The sequence below is a fragment of the Cicer arietinum genome, chromosome 7 (genome assembly GCF_000331145.2).
Source record: "Cicer arietinum cultivar CDC Frontier isolate Library 1 chromosome 7, Cicar.CDCFrontier_v2.0, whole genome shotgun sequence".
NCBI classification, from domain to species: domain Eukaryota; kingdom Viridiplantae; phylum Streptophyta; class Magnoliopsida; order Fabales; family Fabaceae; genus Cicer; species Cicer arietinum.
Window position 1 is genome coordinate 55,285,261 of NC_021166.2, and position 6,438 is coordinate 55,291,698.

Consider the following 6,438-nt stretch of genomic DNA (forward strand, 5'->3'; position numbering starts at 1 on the left):
TGGGACACGGTTTAACGAAAAAATCTCACTGAATATTGGAATGTTAGAAAAGAGAAACTATAATTATATTCCCTAATTGTTGGGAACTCGACAGCGGAATAGAGGCGGGATCGTTCAAGGAGGATCGAAATAGGCTCTAGATAGCATGTTAACAAAGAAAAGAGAAAGCAAGAGGAAGAAGAGAAACAACCACTCTAGGGTTTCATAACATAGAATGAACCAAAACCACAGTTAATAGGGTTATAATGAGTATATATATAAAAGAATAGAATTGTTTAGAATTGTCTAAAATACCCTTACTACTAATATATAATAATATTATCTAACAAAAAGAAATATATTTTAAATAAGAATGAATTATGTATCTTACATACAAAGTATATGATTTTTATACGGAAAACTTATTGATGAAGTATCTCCATAGACGATTAATTAGTCCAGTTTAAGATTCTCATAGGAAATCTCGGATACCATGCAATGCATACAAATGGTGATAATTTGTTCATGGAAGCATGTTAATTTCCTTGTGACGCCTAGCTATAATGTTATCCTTTTCTTGGCATCTATCATTAAATGAAACAATAGATTAAAATCCATTTAATGCTTGATTCCATTTTTTTTTATAAAAAGAAATACCGTGGGATGATTTTCTTTTTTTTTGGGTATAAATTACTAGATAGTAGCAATGTAATTTTTTTAGAATGTGTATATTATGGGATAAAGAGAGTCTATCGCCATCATTGGTTGGTTTTGCAACGCTAACATTAATAATTAATAATCAGATTATCATCATGGTCCTCACAATGTGTAGATGTGACTGTTGCACATAATGTTAACTCACAAGTCACAAGTCACAAGCTACTAAATATTCACCGTTGACCATAGAATATATCTTGGCATATGGATATGTATTGAACTTAATACACTCAACTCAGAGTGTCAAACTGTGTGAGTAAAAAAGACACACATGCATACAAGTGATATAATATTGATATATGCATTCAATATTTTATAGTTTATTATTAACAATCAATTGGGTGAATGAGCTTCAATTAAATAATGTCGACTTTGAGCTTGATTCGAAGCGCGTACGGTGGACAGTTTTTAATCACCTTCAAGATAATGTCTCGAATTTTGGTGATATTGTTATTGATGATTGTGGATATTTCTCTCCTTTGTATTTTCAAAATTCACATATTGATTATGTTATGAGGAAAGCTACTCAGTTAGTTCATGCTTTAGCAAAGGCGGTTATATATATTTTGCTAGTTTCCAAATTTTTTATCGACGTTCTAATATGTATTAAACAAATTATTATTAATAAAAAAAAATGTATGTTCAAACAATACATCATCAGTATTCCTTTGATGTGCAGTGGAAATTATTTTTGATGGAGGAACTACTGATTTTGAAGGATTGTTAGCTCATATTAAAATTACTTCTTGGAATTGGTTTATGTGAAGCGAAGGAAAGTTGTCTACTTTACAATAATATTCTAAGTCGGTTGTGAATCCCTTAAGATGTCTTTCATCAATATAATTCGCATGAGTTGAAGTACTCTTTCTACTCCTTTAATATATTTTGTTTATAACAAAATAATAAAATATCCAAGTTATGATTTTATTTAACAATAAATATCGTACTCATGATAACAATATATATTTCATTGCCCAGGATTTTCAAAGATCATAATTGAAGTGTGTGCTTCACAAATAAGCTTTAATCAACTTGGGCCTTTCCCGCTTTTATCGGGCCTTTTTCTATGTTTGTAGGCTTAGTATTTGATAATGGATAATGTTTTATTATAGAAGATTCTAGCATGCACCTCCATACTTAAATCTACCACCCCTTTAAAACACATGAAAAAATAATTTTATTCTTGTAATTATTTATAATAAGTTTCAAAATTGATAGTTTTGAGAGTTTCAAATTTTTGAAATAAGGATTACATTTCAAAAATTTGAAAAGTTTCCAAATCTAGAAAGTTTCAAAATTTAAAAAGCTTCGAAAGTTTTCAAATATGAAAAGCTTTAAAAAATTTCTATTTCGAAAGTTTTGAATGATTTGAAAATTTCAAAAATTCTGGAATTTTCTATTTCGAAAGTTTTGAATTGTTGAAAGTTCTGAAAATTCTAGAATATTCTAGAAAGAGGGGTGAAAAAAATGAGAAGTTAAAAAAGTTGAAAGACAAAATCGTATTTTCACATTGATTGGGGGGTAACAGGTAGGGGTTGACAAAATCCATTGACCCGCCCGAAAACCGAATAACCTGTAAAAATTGAGTGTAAATGGGTGGTTCGGGTCGGTTGAACAGGTAAGCGAGTTATAGAATTGGTTGCAAATGGATTAAAACGGGCGGGTTCGGTTGAGAATTCTAAAACCGATTAAACCCATACCCACCCGATAATAAATACACACTGCTAATACTCATACGCCGTTTCATATTTTCCACAAATATTGCGCTGATTCCGTGGGAATTGCAAAATAGTTAATACTTGCATTTTCAATGGACAACTGAATTAGTGGAATATTAATGTTTTTTTATTGGATATATATGTAGGAATATTAATGTTTTCAAAAAAAACGTTGTAATATGTGCATAATAATGCATCTATTGAATGCACCTTTTACATCGCTTTTTTGAAAAAGCGTTGTAATAGGTGCATAATAATGGATCTATTGTTTGCGCCTTTTACAGTGTTTTTTGGAAAAAGCATTGTAATAGGTGCATAATAATGCATCTACTGAATGTACCATTTACAACGTTTTTTTCAAAAAGCATTGTAAAAGGTGCATAATAATACATCTATTGAATGCACCTTTTACATCGTTTTTTCCAAAAAGCGCTGTAAAACGAGTATAAGAAGCGCGCAATATATCTACCTATTTTATAAAAAAGCGTTGTTGTATCTTTTTACAGCGCTAGATACTACAACGCTTATTTTTTAGAAAAAACGCTGTAAATGGCTTAAAAAAAGCGCTGTAAAATAGATTTTTTCGCGTAGTGATAATTAATTAATGCATATATAGCCATTACTTTATGGTAGAATTTTTTATTAAAATAATGGAACAAAATACTCAGATTGTTTGTTATTGTTACTTTACTTCATTTGAAACCCTAGTAGCCGTAAAAAATAAAACATAGATGCACAACTTCACCCCCTTTTTCTTATTCTGTTGCCATGTCGAAGCTATCAACCATTTCCTTTCTTTTCAAGACCATCAAGCAGTGAAAACTAGACGATAACTACTCGTTTGTCTTCATCATCGTTTTAGTTCTTCTTCGTTATTTCGTCTTCTTTTCTTCCTCTTCTTCAAGTTTTTAACGTATTTTTGTGTTGGTTTGTTTGATACAGATTTGATCTGAGAGTTGATCATGTGTTTTTTTGTTGTTTGATCTTTTACTAGTTTCTTCTTCATCATCGTTTTTTTTAGTTGGATCTTATATGAAATTTACCCGCAACAACCCTACCTGTAAACCCGTCACCCACGAGACCCGCGACCCGTCTTATCCGTATGGAAAAATGGGCGGAAGTGGGCCTACAAAATACACCCGCGGTTTCGATCGGATTGATATTTTGAACCCGAACCCGCCCGTTGTCCACCCCTAGTAACAGGTTTAGATGTAGGAGTGCAGAAAATAATTCTCTTTTACTTTATTTCCTAAACCTCATAAACAAGTTAGAATACGTATGGTTTTATACTTTCAAGATAATACTAACAACAAATCCTATTTATTGCGGGTGTTACATGTGGCTTATATTTTATACATGATTTGCGTAGATTTTAAATAAAAAGTTTTATTTTATTAATTAAGGATAAATATTTATCTAATATTTTTTACATTTATTATTGTTAAAAAATTGTTCCGTGCTTTTTTAATATTTATTAATTATAAATATTTGTTACGTATTTATTATATATTAGTAAAAATATTTGTTTCGTAGTTTTTATATTTATTACTGACAATCTTTTTTTTTTTTTGAATTGGGAAAAATTATTTATCTAATATTTTATTTATATTTATCAATGACAAAAATTTATCTCGTGTTTTTTAATATTTATCAAGAATTAATATTTATTCCATCTTTTTTTATGTATTAACTACAAATACTTATACCATAACTTAATTTTTATATTTATAATTGACAATAATTATTCTGTTATATTTATCACTTGTGTAGGTTATTTTATATATATCACTTGTGTAATTTTATTGAAACTACACATCTTTTATGTAATTACATTATTATCCCATTAATGCATCTGTTAATGCTTTTACTTATGAGATCAATTATATATATAACAACTATGTTTCAATTGCATTTTTTTATTACAGTTTAAGGTGCAGGATTTTAGAATTTTTTTCAGCTTTTATTTTGTGCAGAATTTGTTTTTCTTTTCTGTTTTTTTTCGCAGTTTTTTTTCCAATTATTTATATACAGCTTTTTTCTAGTTTTTTACATGCAGTTTTTTTTATTTATTAAAGTATGTTACTATTTAATTCTTAAATAAAATAAAAAGATCCAATTTTGAATTGATTACATTGTAATTTTTATAGTACATTCTTATTTTATATTAATAGTAGATTAAAAAATAATAATAATTTGAAGATATAATTTACTAGTATAATTTTAATATATAAAGTCATTTAAATGATTCCTTTTTTGGCATGAAGCTTGGATTTGACATTATCCGCAACCATTCCGTCAAAATTTTACTAGATGATCAAAAAGGGGAATCATATTTATGCTTCATGGTTTCTAAGAAAGATAAAATTGACATCTCCATATTATTAGAATACAATATGAAATTTCAGTTCATTTGATAAGAAGCTCCATGTGAGCTTCAACAAAATATTTGAATTAATATGACATAAACAACTTTTATAACATGCAATATACCTGCACAGATCTATGATTCAGTAAAATTGAAAAATGTATCATAAGTGTCAGCGATTCCATCTTCCATAATTCAGAGTGGGTACAACAGCAAGATGAAAATGATTTCTACTTTTTACAAGATCACATGCAATTATGCATTACCTTAGTTAATTTGTGTCAGAAAAAAATTGCTAAAACTTAACACCAATGGAGCGTGCCACACGTAGAACGATGTTGCTGGATGTTTCAAGTTGTTGGAGAAGTGTGGGATTTGTTATAAATTATTATTCGAGTGGTTAGTTTAATGTTAATTAAAAATTATATACATAAAAGAGATTACTTAAATATTCAATGTTTTGAAAGTTAAATTTTTGGATAGACGTGTGTGGAAAAATCTCTTTTGGTTGTAGCACTCACTTTGAATTGATTTGGGGTTTCTGTCTACCAGTGATTTGACTTAGTGTTTTTAATCCATTGGTTCCATTTCGAGCGAGCCCACTAAAGTTTTTGGATTAGGCCTTTTTGTAAACATGACAAAAAATTGAAAATTGGCTATTGAAAACTCAAAATAACAAAAAATTCAAACACTTTACCCCCACACTGAAAAATCCGGAAAAGTAAGTTTTCGGAAAATTTGGTTTTTACCGGAAATTTCAAGAGGAATGAAATTTCCGGTAGTTCAAAATACATACCGGAAATTTCAAAAACGAAATTTCCGGGAGGCAAACCGGAAATTTGAAAAATTCGGTAGTTGTAAATTCCCGGAAATTTCGTTTTTGAAATTTCCGGTATGTATTTTGAACTACCGAAAATTTCAATCCTCTTGAAATTTCCGGTACACTGTGTAATTTTTTTTTTTTTTAAATTTTTGTTTATTGAATTTTGTTAGTGAGGACCAGAGGAGGAAAATTTGACGGTGGTGATTATTCGCGAGTTCGGTCTCCTACACAATCAAATAGGAGAGCTGCTGTTGAAAAAAGAAGAAAGAGAAATGAGGAAAGGCAGGCGCCCCAAGACGAGCAGCCCTAGGATGAGCAGCCCCAGCAAAATCTTATGTTTGATGCAGAACAGGATGAGCAGCCCCAGCACGATCATGTGTTTTATGATGAATATGACCAGCAGCAGCAACAGTATGATGAACAAGCCTGATGAACCCATGTTTCCTGGAGGTCCTTATGATCTTTCTGTCCTTACAGATTATGAGCATCATATTGCAATTAATGTGTGGAATGGACAGGTTAGTAAATAATTTATTTTATTACATATTATAATATATTTGTAGTATAGGTTATTTTATTACACATTATAATTTATTTGTAATATAAGATTATAATATATTTTTAGTTGTGTTATTTTTAATTAAACAGGAAAGACGTGCCTTGAAAGTTGTTTCCAATGGCAAAAAGCAAGACAAATTCATTGATATTAGATATCATTTACCTGCTCAAATAGATCATTGGATTAATATATCTGGATTACGTCCTCTGAGAAGATGTAGTTTGCATATGATTGATGGTAACATGATATCTGCTTTTGCTGAGAGATGGCACGCAGA